Genomic DNA, 19,987 nt, shown 5'->3' on the forward strand with positions numbered 1-19,987 from the left:
TCATTCATTCGCATACAAAAATAATCAGGTGACAAATTAAATTATGTAAAGTATATATGAAAAGTGACTCTACAAAGTATGCTATATATAATTGCAATTTACACAGGAAGCACTCTGAATCCTTCTTTCCAGATGATGTAAACAAAAATGATACTCTTAAATTAATACTTAGCTTTTCAGAGACTGCAGCAGTAATGTTGGGAAATGATTAAAGCATTAGAGGCTAAAATCTGTTGTGTGATTATGCATCTGAGATTCATTTATCGAACCATGAACATACTTTTATTATTTTCTTGAAAAATTTGCTTCTACAAAGGAATGTTGCATGTGATTATTAATACAAACAGAGATAAAAATAGAGCATGCTCGTGCAAAATGTTCTGTTGTTCTTGTAATTGTGGTCTTGAAATATTACCCTATGAGAAAACGTGATAGGGTATCTTTTCCAAATTTATTTAAAGACTTCACAGCGAAAAAAAGAACAAGCAATATGTTCCATTTCAATATATTACATATTTAGATGCTGGAAGAAGCTAGATGCACAGTAGTTTCTATGTCTGACATACTTTCTAACCTGCTGATGTTTAGCCCAATCCCACCAGTGCCTTCAGAAAGCCCTTTCTGCTGAAACAGCTTTTTGAAATAATGGCTATTTTGAACACATACAGATTTGAAGATAATAGACTAACCTCTCTATTAATCTTACTGTTTCATATAAAATAGAGCTATATAATGGATCACAAAAAAAGCAATCTTTGCTTATTAGGTATTAATAACACCTCAAACCCTGAAGTTGATAATGTGAGGCCCAATTTGCAGAAGACAGTTTCAAAATAAGGAATGGAATATTTTGCTTACGATTTTGTAGCAGTGATGATATAGTCAGTGAATGATACACTCAAATTAATTTAATAAGCATTAACTTAGTGAGGGGAGAAGGCAATGGCACCCCACTCTAGTACTCTTGCCTGGAAAATCCCATGAATGGAGGAGCCTGGTAGGCTGCAGTCCATGGGGTCGCTAAGAGTTGGACATGACTGAGCAACTTCAGTTTCACTTTTCACTTTCATGCATTGGAGAAGGAAATGGCAACCCACTCCAGAGTTCTTGCCTGGACAATCCCAGGGATGGGTGTGCCTGACCGGCTGCTGTCTATGGGGTCGCACAGAGTTGGACACGACTGAAGTGACTTAACAGCAGCAACTTAGTGGGACCTGAAAAAGTCAAGGCTTTCTTTGAGTAAGCTCCAGGAGATGGTGATGAATAGGGAAGCCTGGCTTGCTGCAGTCCATGGACTTGCAAAGAGTAGGACATGACTGAGCAATTGAACTGAACTGAACATATAAGTTAAAATATTGCATTAACTAGAAAAAAGTTATGAAAATAAAGAATAAACATAAATAGATGTTAAAGTGTTTAAATGACAGGCCATTAATAAAACAATAATTAGGTGATCATGAAGTTAAGAAGTGAGTGGGGAAAGCAAGAGGAAAAAGAAATCAAGAAATGAGATTGTGAAGGTGGTTTAAGATGTATATATGAGAGGCAAACATATTAAGGACATTGAAAGAGAAAAGAAATGAGAAAGATATTTGAATTTTTGATTGTGAGACTGTAAGTGGCCTTTGATAAAGAAGTTTTAATGTATTTGCAAAGAAATGCAGGTGTAGTCATGTCTTTTGGTAAATGGGATAATGCAGGAAAGGACGGTTGTCCAAAGGCCAACATTCCTTTAAAAACTGATTACCTTTTAGGACTGAGAAATGATCTAATGTCTTATTTCATTGTTTGTTTGTTTGTTTTGCTTTTTACAATGAAAATATGCCAACTTGTTTTATTTTACTTATTATTTCCAGTTCTTCAAACATTTACTAGATTTCTACTCTGAACAGATTATAGTGTTAGGCACTATTTGTTGCTCAGTTGCTCAGTCGGGTCCAACTCTTTGCATCTTTGAGACCTCACAGTCTCAAAGCATGCCAGGCTTCCTTGTCCTTCGGCATCTCCTGGAGCTTGCTCAAACTCGTGTCCATCAAGTCGGTGATGCCATCCAACCATCTCATCCTCTGTCATCCCATTCTCCTCCTGCCTTTGATCTTTCCTAGCATCAAGGTCTTTTCCAATGTCAGTTCTTCACATCAGGTGGCCAAAGTATTGGAGTTTCAGCTTCATCATCAGTCTTTCCAATGAATATTCAGAATTAATTTCCTTTAGGATTAACTGGTTTGACCTCCTTGCAGTCCAAGGAATGCTCAGAGTCTTCTCCAACACCACAGCTCAAAAGCATCAATTCCTTAGTGTTCAGCCTTCTTTACATTCCAATTCTCACATCCATACATGACTATTGGAAAAACCGTAGGCATTATGGATACATTAAAATGAACAAGATATGCTCCCTTTCCTTAGGAAAATGATATTTGAAAAATGGTATTTGAGACATAATAGCAAAGTGTATATTATAAGGATGATCATGCTTTAAAATACATAACATAATTCATTACATGTACTGGGGGGTGGAAGGAGAGACAGAAAACTTGGTTGAAATCAGGTTAGTAAGTGATTTTAATGCCATGCTTAGAAAATGAAGTTTAATGTGCATCATTAATGATTGCAATAAGTGTGCATTTTTATGTTTGTGAGGAATCTAGAAGATTAGATTGGTGAATATCTTAGACCTCAGAGCTTTACCTCTAGGATGATGAGCTCTGTCCAGAACTTTCATCTGCCTAAATAGTTCAGTGAGACCGTTCCAAACTAAGAGAAAACATGTGCCTTTGTGGTATACTTAGGACTACTTTTTGAGAGTCATGGCATGTTCAACTTCGAAAAACCTTACAAAATGCTAAAGCAATAGGCCTCCTATTGGAAAAACATAACCCTGGCTCCAAGACAGATGACAGAAAGGCTATTATTTTTTACATTCCCAAGATAATGTACTGGAGTACTCTTCTGAGTCCCAAGGTGGGAAAAATAAATCCGCATGGATTCTCTAGAGATGATGCTCTACTTTTTTTTTTTTTTTTTTTTGTGGCTGGAATAAATCTGGAGACAGTTCCCAGCAGTACTATGACTAATGTTCTTGGAAGGAATCATCTATATATCGATCCAAATAAAGAATATTTATTTTAAGATTGGCATCTAACTACTTGCTCTGCTCTTCAGGAGGAAAAAAAATGTGGTAGTTCTTATTGGAAATAGGAGCATATGTTTCACAAAATATTTAACAGGCTTTTGTATTATCCAAACCTTGATACAAACCAGGAGCAATTAAAATGTAATAAACAAAATATGCTCTTTTTTCATATAATATGCAGTATAAACACTTAACCTACATAGAATTTTTGAAAAATGAATTTGCATTTATTATTTTAACATGTTTATAAATAAACTTATTTATAGTAGTATCCCATGGACGGAGGAGCCTGGTAGGCTGCAGTCCATGGAGTCGGAAAGAGTCGGACACGACTGAGCGACTCCCCTTTCACTTTTCACTTTCATGCATTGGAGGAGGAAATGACGACCCACTCCAGTGTTCTTGCCTGGAGAATCCCAGGGACGGGGAAGCCTGGTGGTCTCCGTCTATGGGGTTGCAGAGTCGGACACGACTGAAGTGACTTAGCAGCAGCAGCAGCATATGATATACTTAAGACATACCATCTCTACTCTGTACATCCATCTTCCAGGTATAATGTTTTCTCGACAAAATACAAAGGGAACACATTACTCTTGTTTCTCTATGATGGAACATGAATTTCCTCTACAAGGAGCCTCTGAGGATTTGGTAAGAGTAGTTGAAGAGTTGTGAACTGCACTTAAGCAACTTTAAAATGAAAGTCTTTAATAAATGGGAATCATTTGTTTCTTCAGTTGCTTTTAAGAATTGCAGCCTAGAGGGGAGAAACAAAAGAATGAATGAATGTTTAGTAAATATTTGGTGAATTGAATTAAGTAATTGATTATTCTTCAACCACAAAGGGTATTCTGCAGCTTTTAGAAGGAAGGTCCTATGGCAATTTAGCTTGATATATGAAAGTTGGCTTAAAGCTCAACATTCAGAAAACTAAGGTCATGGCATGTGGTCCTATTACTTCATGGCAAATAGATGGAGAAACAGTAGAAACAGTGACAAACTTCATTTTGGGGGGCTCTAAAATCACTGCAGATGGTGACTGCAGCCATGAAATTAAAAGATGCTTACTCCTTGGAAGGAAAAGTTATGATCAACCTAGATAGCATTTTACTTTATTTTTTTTTTAATTTAAATATATTTATTTTAATTGGAGGCTAATTACTTTACAATATTGTATTGGTTCTGCCACACATCAACATGAATCTGCCCCATGTGTACACGTCTTCGCCATCCTGAACCTCCCTCCCACCTCCCTCCCCCTACCCTCCCCCCAGGTCATGCCAGTGTACCAGCCCCAAGGATCCTGTATCAAACCTGGACTGGTGATTCGTTTCTTATATGATAGACGATAACAATAACCCCGTATGCTAGACAGCATTTTAAAAGACAGAGACATTACTTTGTCAACAAAGGTCCATCTAGTCAAGGCTATGGTTTTTCCATTGGTCATGTATGGATGTGAGAGTTGGACTATAAAGAAAGCTGAGCGCAGAAGAATTGATGCTTTTGAACTGTGGTGTTGGAGAAGACTCTTGAGAGTCCCTTGTACTACAAGGTGATCCAACCAGTCCATCCTAAAGGAAATCAGTCCTGGGTGTTCCTTGGAAGGACTGATGTTGAAGCTGAAACACCAATATTTTAGCCACCTGATGTGACAGCTGACTCATTGGAAAAGACCCTGATGCTGGGAAAGATTGAGGGCAGGAGAAGAAGGGGACAACAGAGGATGAGATGGTTGGATGATATCATTGACTCAATGGACATGAGTTTTGGTGGACTCTTGGAGTTGGTGATGGGCAGGGAGGCCTGGCATGTTGTGATTCATGGGGTCACAAAGAGTGAGACATGACTGAGTGACTGAACTGAACTGAACTGATGTAGCATTCAGTAGGCTGCCTGGTAGATAAAAGGTCCTGCCATTGTAAGGTGGCTTGTCTCAGCATGGAATTTGGTATGACACAGGCATGTGAATATGATTGTTGACAATACAGTAGGTTAAAACAATGTATATTTTTAAACCAGAACAAAAGGAGATAACAGTTCCTGACACAAAATAGATCCTTTGATTTGCTGTGAATGTTATCTTCTTTTTTTTTTTTTTTTCTTTCAAGGTGGGAAATGAAATAGATTTTGCCAAAATTATAAATCTTGTGCATCTGGGAAAGAGCCTATAATCACCTTCTAGTACAATAGTCAAATGGTGCTACTGGTCACAAACTTGATTTTGGAAAGAAAAACTAGAATACTTTCTAACCTTAAATCCTATGACTAACAAGTAGATAACACAATGACACTAGCAAACTCCTTTTTAAAAAATTCAAATATTTCCCCTTATATTTCCTGATAAGAAATACCTATAGAAACTTTTTTTTTCCTTTTCAGACATGTTTCTATCACTGTAATTATTATAATTCATTTCTTTACATAGTATAATTGTTGTCTACAGAAACACCTAGCTAACACAAAGTCTCTCAGCCACAACGTGATTGAGATTTGGAGCTGGATATTCCTTATTTTTGGAGAAGGCAATGGCACCCCACTCCAGTACTTTTGCCTGGAAAATCCCATGGACGGAGGAGCCTCGTAGGCTGCAGTCCATGGGATCGCGGAGAGTTGGACACGACTGAGCAACTTCACTTTCACTTTTCACTTTCATGCATTGGAGAAGGAAATGGCAACCCACTCCAGTGTTCTTGCCTGGAGAATCCCAGGGACGGGGGAGCCTGGTGGGCTGCCATCTATTGGGTCGCACAGAGTCGGACATGACTGAAGCAACTTAGCAGCAGCAGCAGCAGCATTCCTTATTTTCAGGGTACTCTTGTGTATCTTAAGATGTTTAATAGCATCCCTGATCTATATGCAATGGATATGACACTAGGAGACCCTGCCTAGTCTTGACAATCAAAAACATCTGCAGACATTATCAAATGTAATGTCACTATCCCACAAGGATAGTGACTAGGCTACTGACAGATTATATATGTAGTTCTATAGTTACATATTATTATAGATATGTATTTCCCTTAGTTGTAACAGGTAATTTCCATAAGAGTATATTGAAGGAAGGTAAGCTTTCTTCATTTTAATATTTTGAAATATTAGACAATTGCTATTGTGTTAGTATTAAGTGAATGATTATTACATGATGTTTCTTTTTATGTTCTTGTAAAATAATGCAAGTTCCTTTCACAAGGAATAGCAAATAAGCTTAAGCCATTGAACTAGTCATTGTACATTATATAGTTATATATATATATATATATGGAATGTACATTTCACAGTTATAGAAGTTAATTTCCAGAGGACTTCACTAAGTTCACACAACTAGAACCAAAAGTCAGCTCTCTTTATTTATTTATTTATTTTTAGTAAAACAGGTTGCCTTTCTTTGACAATACTGTGAAATTATGTGGTTTAGGGAGTTGTTAAGAAAATACTTTATCATATCTATGTTCATAGACCTACAACATATTTCAGTTCAGTTCAGTTCAGTTCAGTCACTCAGTTGTGTCTGACTCTTTGCGACCCCATGAACTGCAGCACACTAGGCCTCCCTGTCCATCACCAGCTCCTGGAGCTTACTCAAAGTCATGTCCATTGAGTCAGTGATGCCATCCAACCATCTCATTCTCTGTTGTCCCCTTCTCCTCCCCCCTTCCATTTTTCCATCATCAGGGTCTTTTCCAATGAATCAGTTCTTCGCATCAGGTGGCCATAGTTTCAGCTTCAGCATCAGTCTTTCCACTGAATATTCAGGACTGATTTCCTCTAGCATTGACAGGTTGGATCTTCTTACACTCCAAGGGACTCTCAAGAGTCTTCTTCAACACAGTTCAAAAGCATCAATTCTTTGGCACTCAGCTTTCTTTTATAGTCCAACTCTCACATCCACACATGACCATTGGAAAAACCATAGCCTTGACTAGACAGACCTTTGCTGACAAAGTAATGTCTCTGCCTTTTAATATGCTATTTAGGTTGGTCATAACCTTTCTTCCAAGGAGCAAATGTCTTTTAATTTCATGGCTGCAGTCACCATCTACAGTGATTTTGAAACCCCCCAAAATAAAGTCTGTCACTGTTTCCATTGTTTCCTCATCTATTTGGCATAAAGTGATGGGACCAGATCCCATGATCTTAGTTTTCTAAATGTTGATTTTTAAGCCATTTTTTTCTGTCTCCTCTTTCACTTTCACCAAGAAGCTCTTTAGTTCTTCACTTTCTGCCATAAGCGTGATGTCATCTGCATATCTGAGGTTATTGATATTTCTCCTGGCAATCTTGATTCCAGCTTGTGTTTCATCCAGCCTGGCATTCCTCATGATTTACTCTGCATTTAAATTAAATAGCAGGGTGACAGTATACAGCCTTGATGTACTCCTTTCCCAATTTGGAACCAGTCTGTTGCAACATAATACTTAAACTGCTATGATTTTTAAAATTTCCAAATGGATTTAGACATGCTATTCAGTGAAATTTTAAAACAATTAATACTAATGATTTTTCCAAACAGTTTTTCTATTCCATAGGAATCTGTCCAATAATATAACTCAAGTGCAAAAAGAAATGTTCCTTCATAATTTTTAGAAAACTTTTTTATGTTAAACTATATTAAATTTGTTTTTTGAAGGAAAGCGTTGGTTTATAGTATTAATTTGTAATTTTTTCTTTGTCATTTAATAAATGCTCAACATGCTGATTCATGAACCTTCCTTTACCTGAAAGAGCCAAAGTAAATTGCAATTGGAAGTTCTGTAAAGAAGTCTATAGTATATTCTTTCAGGAGTAATATGAAAAACTGAAGTGTAATTGATGTTCATTAGAAACCAGTGTGGATTTTTACAAGTACATAACTAGAAATTTTGTCTTAAAAAAAGGTAGCTGAAAATTATTTTTGTGGATTTTTTTCCTTTTTAAAACATGAAGACCTACTTTCATCAAATCTCTGCAGTCCCTGAAACCTTTTTGGGACATTTTTGTGTAGGCATATAATGTTATTATCATCTTTAATGGTAACAGACACACTTTTAGTTTCACATTTCAACATATCTGAATTGGTGAAGCATATTAAAATCCCTTTTATATCAGAGTTTAATTGGCACTATTTTTCCCTTATAAGTACATAAAATGATGATGCAGATTACAATTGATATTTATATTCAATTGCACAAAAATTTAATGAGAAATATCAAAACATGTCAATGTTTTAAAATTTTGATCCAAGAAATGTTCATTTATATGTTAAGTAATTTAAATAGTAGCATTAATTGCTAATGTAATTTCCATTGCCTATGATTAAATGGTTTAAAAAGCCTGTGAAAGACATGTACTTATAAAATGTTTTCAGTATAACTTTTTTCTGCTGTCATATTTTGACAAGTTATTTGGTTTTTGTTTTATTGCTTTGTGTATATACACAGCATTTGAAATATATCTGATAAATCCTTTCAAATATACATGCTTACATGATCACAGAACTGCTATTTATCCATCACATAAGTTTATTGGTTGTAAGAATAGGCTTTTAGACTAACATAGGTACTCAAAATGTACTTGATTAAAAAATGAGAATAATAAGTTTACAGTTATAATTATTTCTATAGTTGCTCAGAATGTTTTCTGCCTATTTTTTTTTTAATTAGGTAGATACAGGAACCTAGTATGTTGATTTGTAGTTTCCACAGATAGACATCTCTTTTTCAGAATTATGAAATTCTATGAGTGTATTTATTTTTCTTGTATTTGTATGCTCATAAAAATATCCTGTATGTGTCAATCATTATAACCAAGTTAAACAGGAATACTATCAGAGGATTACATTTGGTTATCTGTCTTTTTCTAAGCATGAAAAACCCTTGATATTATATCTTTTAGGCAAACATTTTAAAAATGAAAAGCAAATAGACAAGGGTTTTTGAAGTTTGCATCTGTTGATGCAGAATGTAAGCTATTAATATTATATATATTCAACTAATCACAATTTATGGAATTAACTGTAAGTGAAACCATGTAGAGTGACATTTAATGCTTTTGGTTTCTTGTGATTTGACAGGTAGCTGTTTTCTCTGACAGATTACAGAGGATTTGGTATCAACTTTCCATTCTTCAAGTTTAAGTTTCAAGTTTTTGTGTTTGCTTTTTTTTAAGTGACAAGTGGAAGGAGTCTGAACTTTGAATAAATAATTTTTCATACCCACTGTGTGTTAGTCTTTCAGTTGTGTCTGACTCTTTGAGACCCCATGGACTGTAGACCACCAGGCTCCTCTGTCCATGGGATTCTCCAGAATACTAGAATACTGGAGTGGGTTGCCATTCTCTTTTAAAGGGGATTTTCCTGACACAGGGATCGAATCTGGGCCTCCTGAATTGCAGGCAGATTCTTTACCTTCTGAATCACCAAAGAAGCCCTAAAGTGAACCAGGGGTTTGACACAATTATTTATGTAATTGAAGTTCAAATCAGTAGCTCATTTTGATAGGAAATCATATTGTGCTCATCAAGAGAAGACATTAAATAAATTGATATGCATTTATATTCATCCAGAAGTTTAGCATTTTAACAGAAAATGCATGGATGTGTGTAGGAACACATGATTTTGGATAAGAAGAGTAACTGATGGTCTATTTGGAACAACATAAAATTATTATCTCATAATTTCTCCAGGTCAGAAATGTAGGCAAACCTTAACTGGGACCTCTGTTTCAGAGGCTCTCCCAAAGTTGCAATCAAAGTGTAGATGAGGTAACAGCTGATTTAAAGTTCATCTGATTTCCTCCTCCAAGCTCACTCACGTGGGCTGTTGGCACATTTCAGGTATTCAGTGACTGGTTGTCCAGAGATATCAATTTTCCACTGAGCAGCTCAAACATGGCAGCTGGTTTCCCTCAGCACATGTGAGAGGGAGCCAGAGGGGGACAGCAGGGCAAAAGCCAGAGTCTTTTGTAATCTAATCTTGGGAGTGACATCCCACTACTTTTACCATATTGTATTCTTCAGAACAGAGAAGGCAATGGCAACCCACTCCAGTACTCTTGCCTGAAAAATCCCATGGACGCAGGAGTCTGGTAGGCTACAGTCCATGTGGTCATGAAGAGTTGGAGATGGCTGAGAGACTTCACTTTCACTTTTCACTTTCATGCATTGGAGGAAGAAATGGCAACCCACTCCAGTGTTCTTGCCTGGAGAATCCCAGGGATGGGGAAGCCTGGTGGGCTACCATCTATGGGGTCGCACAGAGTCGGACACAACTGAAGTGATTTAGCAGCAGCAGCATTCTTCAGAAATGATTTCTTAGGTCTACACTTAAAAAGAGAGAATTGCAACAAGGTATGGATATTCAGCTGTCTTCCCTGGTGGCTGAGACAATAAAGAATCTGCCTGCAAATACAGGAGACCCAAGTTCAATCCCTGGGTTGGGAAGATCACCTGGAGAAGGAAATGGCAACCCACTCCAAGATTCTTGCTTGGAGAACCCTGTGAATAAAGGAGCCTGTCAGGCTACAGTCCGTGGGCTTGAAAAGAGGCAACATAACTGAGCGACTAATACTTTCACTTTCACTATCATGAATATTCAGAGGCAAGGATCATTGGGGGTCATTTTAGAGGTTGCCTACCACAGCACCACCAGCTCTCAGTATGCCTGTCCTCTTCTAAGCTAAAGCCTTTCTTCTCCTTTCCTTTTGGAGTTATGTCCTTTTCCCCCATCAACAAATACATTACATTTTTTTCCTTCACCACATACATGTTCCATATTCTGTAAAGCTTGATAACCACATCTCCTCAGTCATCTTAAATGTGAGATTTAGTTGTTGTTCAGACGCTCGGTCATGTCTGACTCTTTGCAGTCGTATCCATGGACTGCAGCATTCCAGGTTTCCCCTTCCTTCACTGTCACCTGGAGCTTGCTCAAACTTATGTTCATTGAGTCGGTGATGCCACCCAACCAGCTCATCCTTTGTTGTCCCTTTCTCCTACTTTCTTTCTTTCCTAGCCACAGGGGATTTTCCAGTGAGACTTGGTAGAGACATTCATTTGTTAAATTTGATATTCTTTGTATTATGCAGTGGTGTGTTCTGAATGACATGGCTATATTGCTGTTGGACTTAATATGAATTAAAAAAAAATTAATGAGTGAGAGTTGCCCATGATATTATGTTATTCCCAAAACGTCCAAAATCAATGCCTGCAGAAATTTTAAAAATATTTTGAGATAATTTTGTTCAGGGTATCTTTAGAGATGGCAGAGAACAAGAAGTGGTAGGAGAGTTTTGAGCAAATTAACCTTCATCAAATCTGAATCACTGATGTAACAAGGGAACACCCTCCTATGTGTTGCTATCCTCAACTTGTAGAATGCGGTGATTACTTCTCATGAACTTCCATAAGTTTTAATTTCCCTTGATGAACTAGGATTTATTGTTCTCATAAAGTTTTCTTAATAAATGCAATGAGATTGGTAACTGCACCAATTAATTAGTCAAGTACATATAAAATCCCTAGTGTTCATTTAATTTGATCTTTAAAAATAGAGTCAAAATACAGATCTATAAAGACCTAAATTGTGTAGCAACTATTTTTTTTATTTCAAATTTTATTTTTAGAAAAGTGAAATATATAGGAGTGGAAGCTATTAATTATCTTTGAAAATAAATAGCTTTATAAAGTTACATCCTTCTAGAGTTGCCCCCTGTTTATTTGTGCATAGTCTAATCAAAGGTCTGTCTCCTCACTTTTTTTTATTTACGTACTTATAGATAGATTGCACCTTGTTTTTGAGTCATCAACAATTGTCAACTTACTTTTACAGTAAATACACATTGTTTGTAATAATCTTATACTATAACCTTATAAAATATAATCTTATAACCTCAAACTATAGCCAATTTTTATTTTGTATTGACTGTGTGACAGTAACTTTTTTTTAGTGTTTTGATAATATTAACATATTTAATCTTCAGTACAATGTTTTAACAAAAATACTGTTGTAATCCCTACTTTTCAGATGAGCAAACTGAGACACAAATAATTTAAGTAATTTGCCCACAGCTTGGACTGAACCTATAAAGGTTTGTGCTTGTAAATAGATTGTGGTTTAATTGCAAAACCAGAGTGGTCTATGTAAATCAGTGGCTTTAAATAAAAATACTATAAAAGCAGAGGCTTTACTCACAGTCCACTATATATCCAAATAGTTAGTGAATGAGTGAATAAATGAATGTATAAATGTATTATGTGACTAGTTGGGGTTTTAATAAGCATCACTGAATTCAGAAAACCTAAATGATGATCTAGTATTTACAAAAAACAGTCATCAGAGATAGTTTTTTGTTAATTTGCTGAAGTGTTTGTTTTGAATTAGTGTAAAACTTGATTCTGGAAAGCTTCCACATGCGGGGTCATCAAACTCATCTTATAGAAGAGCTGCTTCTGAACAAATAATAAAATGAGGCAGCTATTTTTCATTACCTACACAAAGCTCCGTCTAACTTTGTTGTCACATTGGCTCATAAACTCAATTTGTTCAGATAAAATGGAATTTTACTTGTAAAATGATATACTTATTGACAACTTATATCATCATTCATAATGAAAACACATCACATTGTCAAGAAATAAAGGCAGAAATAAGAGGCCTGTGAAATCAACTTTAGGGTGTACTAAATGGTACAATTATGATACACAAAATTGGATTTTCAAGATCTGAAGTATTCTTTACTGGGAAATTTTAATTGCTTTTTCCTCAACTTTTAAACAAAAGTCTTTTAGAATTCAATTATTTGGGTAAAAGCAGCACTTATATTTCTGTTTTGCTCAGTAGTGGATTTCCAAGTGTCATGTTGACATTAAAATAAAGCCATTTGGCAAACCTCATTTTTTCCCCCATTGTCCTCTTTGTGAATTCACAAGAGTTCATCTTCCCTTAGGTATCACTGGGAGAGTGTACTGAGAACCCGGCACATGCTTAATGCCTTGCTATATGCCGTGTGGGTTGCCAAGTAGAGGGGTAAAAAGTAACCACAAAGAGGTTTAAATGTGAAAATATATACCAAAAGTTTCAAAATAAGCCTTGTATGCAAGACAGCAAAAGAGACACAGATGTATAGAACGGACTTTTGGACTCTGTGGGAAAAGGAGAGGGAGAGCGTGGGATGATTTGGGAGAATGGCATTGAAACATGTATACTATCATGTAAGAAATGAATCGCCAGTCTAGGTTCAATACAGGATACAGGATGCTTGGGGCTGGTGCACGGGGATGATCCAGAGCAATGATATGGGGTGGGAGGTGGGAGGGGGGTTCAGGATTGGGAACTCATGTACACCTGTGGTGGATTCAAGTCAATGTATGGCAAAACCAATACAGTATTGTAAAGCAAAATAAACTAAAAATACAAATTTTTTTAAAAAGAATTTTAAAAATTGAATAAGCACAGATTATTGTGAAATGTGAAAAGTTGAGAGTATCTGTGAAGGAGATGGGAAGTCTGATTTTTATCATGCTTTTAAAGTGATGACATGACTGACATGAAATTTGAAAAAAAGGAGATGGAAAAAAAGCAGCGATTTTGTAATCATAAGATTTAACTTACTACAGGATTCATGGTAGACAAAAGAGTTAAGACCTATATGTTTTCGGGGGCCTTAAAAAAACAATTGACTTCGATGTGCAAGACAACAGAAAACCATGGCAAATTATTCTAAGATGAAAGCAGCTTTTAAGGAAATTAGTCTGGCAGGATAATGAATGATGGGTTATATGGATAGTGGACCTAAGAGATGAGAACCATCTATAAAAAGAAATCCTTCAGCCCTTTGTGGCCATATAAAGAGGCTTCTAGTTTTTAGAAATTATGATAATGTAAATGAAGTAGATTGACTGCATTTTCAAGAAGCTTGATATAGCAAGACAAATATTGAAATAGCAAGTATATATGATAGAGATGAGACATTTTTACAGGAGTCACAGAACTTTGTAACTTTGAATTTATAAGACTTTTTCCTTTTTTTTCCCCATTGTCTACCGTTATGCCAATGAAGATTTTGAGCAGCAGATCTATCCACAATAATTGTAAAAGCTTCTCATGGATAACTCACTATTTTCAACCATATCTTATGCTTTTCTCCAAGATCTATATGTCCTTATGATATACTTTCCTGATATCTCATTCTCCTTGTTTCTGCATACACATTGATCAATGATCCCCATTATTCCCATACTGCTCTGAAACTTTAGTCCCCCACCTCCCCAAACCCTCGCCCTTGTCTGGACCCTCATCCTTTCTGACCTAGACTGATACAGTAGCTCTCTGATCTCTTTCCTCACTTCCAGCCTATTCCCTCCCCAGGGCAATCTCCTGCTGCTGCAGATCATCTTCTTACATTACATATCTGATCATGTTATGCCCAGTTTACAAAATTTGTCACCCTTTTGTCCATTGAATAGTTGCCAATTACCTAGGAGCACAAAGCACACTTTAAATATTTAATACATTTAACATATGTATGCACTGATCACCTAAAATTTGCCAAGCACTGACTGGGAAGGATCAGAAAAGCAAATCCTGGTGTGGTACCTGCTGCCATGGAGCCTCAAATCCAATAGAGAAGACTGATGCTAACCTCATAATTATATCACAAGTATAAACTTGCATTTGTGAAAAGTGTCACTGAGGAATTTGGGAGGTAGTGTAATGGGAGGTAGTGTAATGGGAATTTTACTGGGCAGGGAGGTCTGAAAAGACTACCTATGGAAACAATCTAGAAAATAAACCTGGAGGATAGACTGATGAAAGAAGACTGAGGTTCTTATAATCTAGGATTCTAGGGAGGAGAGCATGTGCAAAGTCACATCAGATGCAGAATTATGCTGGGAGACAGGGTACTAAAATTTTCAGTTAGTCTATAATGGACTGTGGGGCAGAATGTCACAAAATTACACTCCTGAGAGGGGATAGAACACACTGGACTTTTAAACCAGTAAGTTTATTCTGAAACATTGATAAACTAATGAAAGGTTTTATGTAAGAGGGTGGCATGATCAGAAATGAATTTAGAAAAAGGGTGGTGAGTTGGCAGAGAGCAATAAATCTGGGCAGACAAAAGAGACCAATCAGTCCTTGCTAGGACAGATGTGATGATAGTTGTGAGCTTGAAAATCTAAGAAGAAAGAAATGTAGTAAATGCCTATATTTGACTACAGTGTGGAATGAAGGAAGAAAATATATATACACGATAGAAATAAGGATAAAATAATGAGACAGTAAGATGAGTGGGAAGCTAAAAGGTCAAAGCTGTGAAGAAACAAAATTATGCTTGTTATGGAGAATTTAAAATCCTCACATATAAAATGATCAAATATTATCACATGTAAGAGTGAGCTATTAAATAATTGTCAAAAATGTAACAGAATATAAAACAATTGTCATATTAAACATGATTATTGCAATATTTGAAATACAGTGAAGAGTACAATTATTTTTATTTTAAAATTAATAAAAGTTTCATCCAAATAATTTTGAATACTATTGTTCCCTGGATAAAATTTAAATCTAAAATTGACAATTGTGCACATAGCAAATCTTTATCCTGGCTTAGAGTGTCCCCAGGAGGTGGTTTACTTATGATTAATGATTTACAATTCTTGAATATTCAGATTGGTAAATGTGCTGGAGCTTTTTAATTGCCAAACTCTTTTTACCCCCAGCTTGCCTTATGACAGCTTGCCTTCATTTTAAACATGTTGTTATGAACATGATTTAAAATGAGTGCCAAAAATATGAGGTGGCTTCAGACATTGACTGTTATGGGCAAACACCCTGCATGAGCTTCTCTTCTGTGTTAACAAAAATAAAAAATAATTATAATTTCTGATAATTTGCTCAGTATATTCAAATTTTGAAAGGTAGTGAATACTGATTTTTTTATCTCTTCTATCATATATTGTCATGAGCCACAAATCAATGTGTAATCAAACACAAATTTTTATATATCAGATGCTTACATGTAAAAATTATAACTCATTGGGATACTGGTTTAATTTTAATAATATTTGGTGAAGCTAAGAGGATATAGAAAAGTTGTAAAGAGGTTAAGTTTAAAATAGTTTATCCTAGGAAAGAGAAAATAAAGCAGTGTATTGATTTCTATTTTGCAAAACACTAAGTGTTGTTTTGGTGGATGGCAGATGTGAAAATACATAAGAAAACAGTGTGCGGAAAGAACTCTATTCTTAGAAGACCGTGACACCTATTTTCATCTGGGAAGAGTCATTTAGATATCTTTAAGTTTCTGTTCAGTAATCTGTACATTATGCTAAAAATAGATGTCATGATTATATCACAAGGTTTTTTGAGAAAAAAAAATGACTCAGTTTCTTGACAAATTGTGGGCACGATGTAGGCAGGGACTTTAATTCGCTGGTAGATAATAGGCACCTCAGTGTTTGATAATGAATGAATAACTCAAATTAGAATATAAATATGAAAGTATAAATGATAAAGAATTGTTTTATGAGTTTCAGTAAAGGAGAACTTAATTTGGTATAGGGAAAACCTTCTCTGTGTTTTAATACAACTGTTGGTAGTTATCAATTAAATTATACCCTAATAAGTTGGTAAGACTTTTTTGTTTCTTTTTGTATTTAAATCAAGAAAAAGAGTCAAATGGATGATTTGATTCTTATCTTATAGACTATGCATATATTTATCGGGTTATATCTAGTTAAAGGTAGAGGAATTAAAAACAATGTTAAAATAAATAATTTTATAATCCCAGTTGTGATCAATGCAGTTAGCTTAACAAGGTAAACTAACACCATAGCCAACAAAATAGAAGCAGTGTACCAGCAATTTTTGTAAGTATTTTTTTCAAGAAATGTTTAGCGTATACTTTGTGTCATTCTGTTTGACACTAGAGATAAATGTAAATACATAAGATAGGTTGAGACAACCTTACATGTGTGTTTTCTCCAGTTTACAGATAGAGAAATAAAAGTTCCAAGGGATAAGGTTTCTTGTCTTAAAATATACAGAGAGTATATTAACCATGACTCCAACCCAAGTATGTCTGACTCCACTGTGCTGCTCCCTCTAATTTGTTTAGACCCTTACATTGGAGATTGTTAAGAGGTGCTTCCATTTGGGGGATTCAGTATGTACAGTGTAAACAACATAAATCTGCTCAAGAGAATTACCTAACTCAGGTGTTATTTTTTCTAAGGATTATAATATTTACTTCTTATCATGGTGCTGCCCTATATTCTACTTTTTTGAACAGTGCCTCTTAGGAGGACATACGTTTAATATAGTTAAAAGTGTAACCTACCCAAGCGAGTGCTCACACTGTCTGCAATGCCTATTGCTACTATAAACACATCTTAGATCCATCATCTGTATAAAGTCTTTTGTCTTGGGGCAGGCTGCATTGCTGATGACAATGGTTTTCCCATAAATTCTCATCAGTACTTACTTCTATAAACATTTCCCTGGTGTCTTGGCTTGGCCTATTTAGTTGCTCCAATGCAGCTACTGTTATGATTTATTTAATTTTTCTCCTCTTTTATGCTTATTCTCTTCAGTATTTAGCACAGAGCCTTGGACAAACTAGTACTCAGGACACATGTTGAAACAAATTGTCCTGGTTCATAGAGATTAAAAATTTGATAATTATTTTTGTCTTCCAGTATTTAGAGAAGCAATGGTACTCTAAATTTCCTAGCAGATTTACAAACACTTATAATCTATATCATTTCACATTTTCAAAATAATTGTCAGTATAGCATTTTTAGCAACATTAAAATGCCCATTGTACACACTCTGTATGTGGGTGTGTGTGTGTGTGTGTGTGTTCATGTGCGCATGTGCTCAGTTATATATGACTGCTTGTGACCCCATGGACTGTATCCCGCCAGGTTCCTCTGTCCTTGGAATTGTCCAGGCAAGAATACTGGAGCAAGTTTCCATTTCCTATTCCATGGGATCCTCTTGAACCAGGATCTAACCTGAGTTGCTCATGTCTCCTGCACTGGCATGGGAAACCCCAATACACACTGTAGGAGTGATATATTCTATTTTCTTATATCATCATATACCCTCTTTCTGTGACTGTTTACAACCTAATTTACCTTTCTAATGTGCTTACAGTAATGTTAGTAGGATGTTTTGTTTTTGTTTTTGCATTACAACTATACCTCTCCTTAAATATAATGCCATAAATCAGGCATAATTCACATTAGCAGTATCACTTTCCTAACATCATATGACAAACTATGCTAAAATAATTTTCACAGGTGATTTTGAAGTTTGATTAAAAGTAATTTGTTAACTTGTAATTTACATCTTAATTTCAGCTAGCCATTTTATTAAATAGGTATTTACACATATATGTAACACTATTTGACAGTCAGTTCAACAAAATGTGAACAACAAAATGTATTGATTCTCTTATTGTCCTTGACTGCATCATCATGTGAATTAAATGTTACCTTTACTTTTCTTTAATTGCTAGGTGCTTAATTTTCCTCCATTGTGAGAGTGCAGCTATTTATGGCTTTAACTTCTATTATATTTTCCATCATTTGATCTTTACTGATCCATTACAATACATTGTCCTGTTATGATTCATGTTGTCTTACATTTATTACTACCATGTTACAGGGGTTTTTTTTGTGAGAATTTTAATATGCACTGGAGTGTGCCTAAAATGTTAAATGATCTACAGTGAGCAATTGGTGATTATAGCTGCTTACACTCATGTTATAATTTGTGCTCTTATGGCTGGGATCTTCTCACTATGGATTAACAATGTGGGAAGGAGAAGGGGATAGAGAGTGTCATCTGAATTAATTCTGTGGTGTGTCTGTGGGTGTCTGTATGTGAGTGTATGAGAAAGGAAGAGATAGACTAAAACCAAGAGACAAAGTAAAGCAGAGAAAATATGATAGGCAGAAACTGACAAATATGAAGAGAGAAAATAATTCTTTCATTAGATATTTCAAAAATGTATTTATATTAGACTTAAAAATTTTTACATTTTTGAAATGTAAGTTTTTTATTATATCTTCCCCTCAGTGTCTAGTACTGTATATGTTCACAGCAAAACAGGTAAATTGAATTTACACACCTCTTACAGATGTGATGAAGGAATTGAACCATAATGTTTTCTGATAAGTTAGTAATACACAGAGGGCTTAAATAAGGCTTGCTGTTGCTGCTGCTGCTGCTGCTGCTGCTAAGTCTCTTCAGTCGTGTCCGACTCTGTGCGACCCCATAGATGGCAGCTCACCAGGCTCCGCCGTCCCTGGGATTCTCCAGGCAAGAACACTGGAGTGGGTTGCCATTTCCTTCTCCAATGCATGAAAGTGAAAAGTCAAAGTAAAGTCACCGAGTCGTTAGAATTTATTAAATACATTTAGAAGTCCCTGAGATTCCTAACATCAAGACTGTCATGATCAAGTGAGAGAAATAAACTTAATCAGTCCAGAAAGCCCAATTTAGAGATATATAAATATTGAAATTTATATTAACATAGGAAAATGGCATAGATAATTTTATTTTCCTGTTAGAAATAGAGACACAGATGAAGAGGACAAACATATGGACTCCAGGGTGTTAGTGGGAGCCATATGAATTGGAGACTGGGATTGACATATACACACTACTATATTTAAAACAGATACTAATGAAAACCTACTGTATATAGCACAGGGAACTCTACTTGGGGTTCTGTGGTGATACCTCAATGGGAAGGAAATCCAAAAAGGATATATATATCAGATACCTATGTCTGATTCACTTTGCTGCATAGCAGAAAATGACCAGCAATGTAAAGCAAATCGACTCCAATAAAAATGTAAGAAAAC

Source organism: Budorcas taxicolor, chromosome 1 (assembly GCF_023091745.1).
Source record: "Budorcas taxicolor isolate Tak-1 chromosome 1, Takin1.1, whole genome shotgun sequence".
Lineage (NCBI taxonomy): Eukaryota > Metazoa > Chordata > Mammalia > Artiodactyla > Bovidae > Budorcas > Budorcas taxicolor.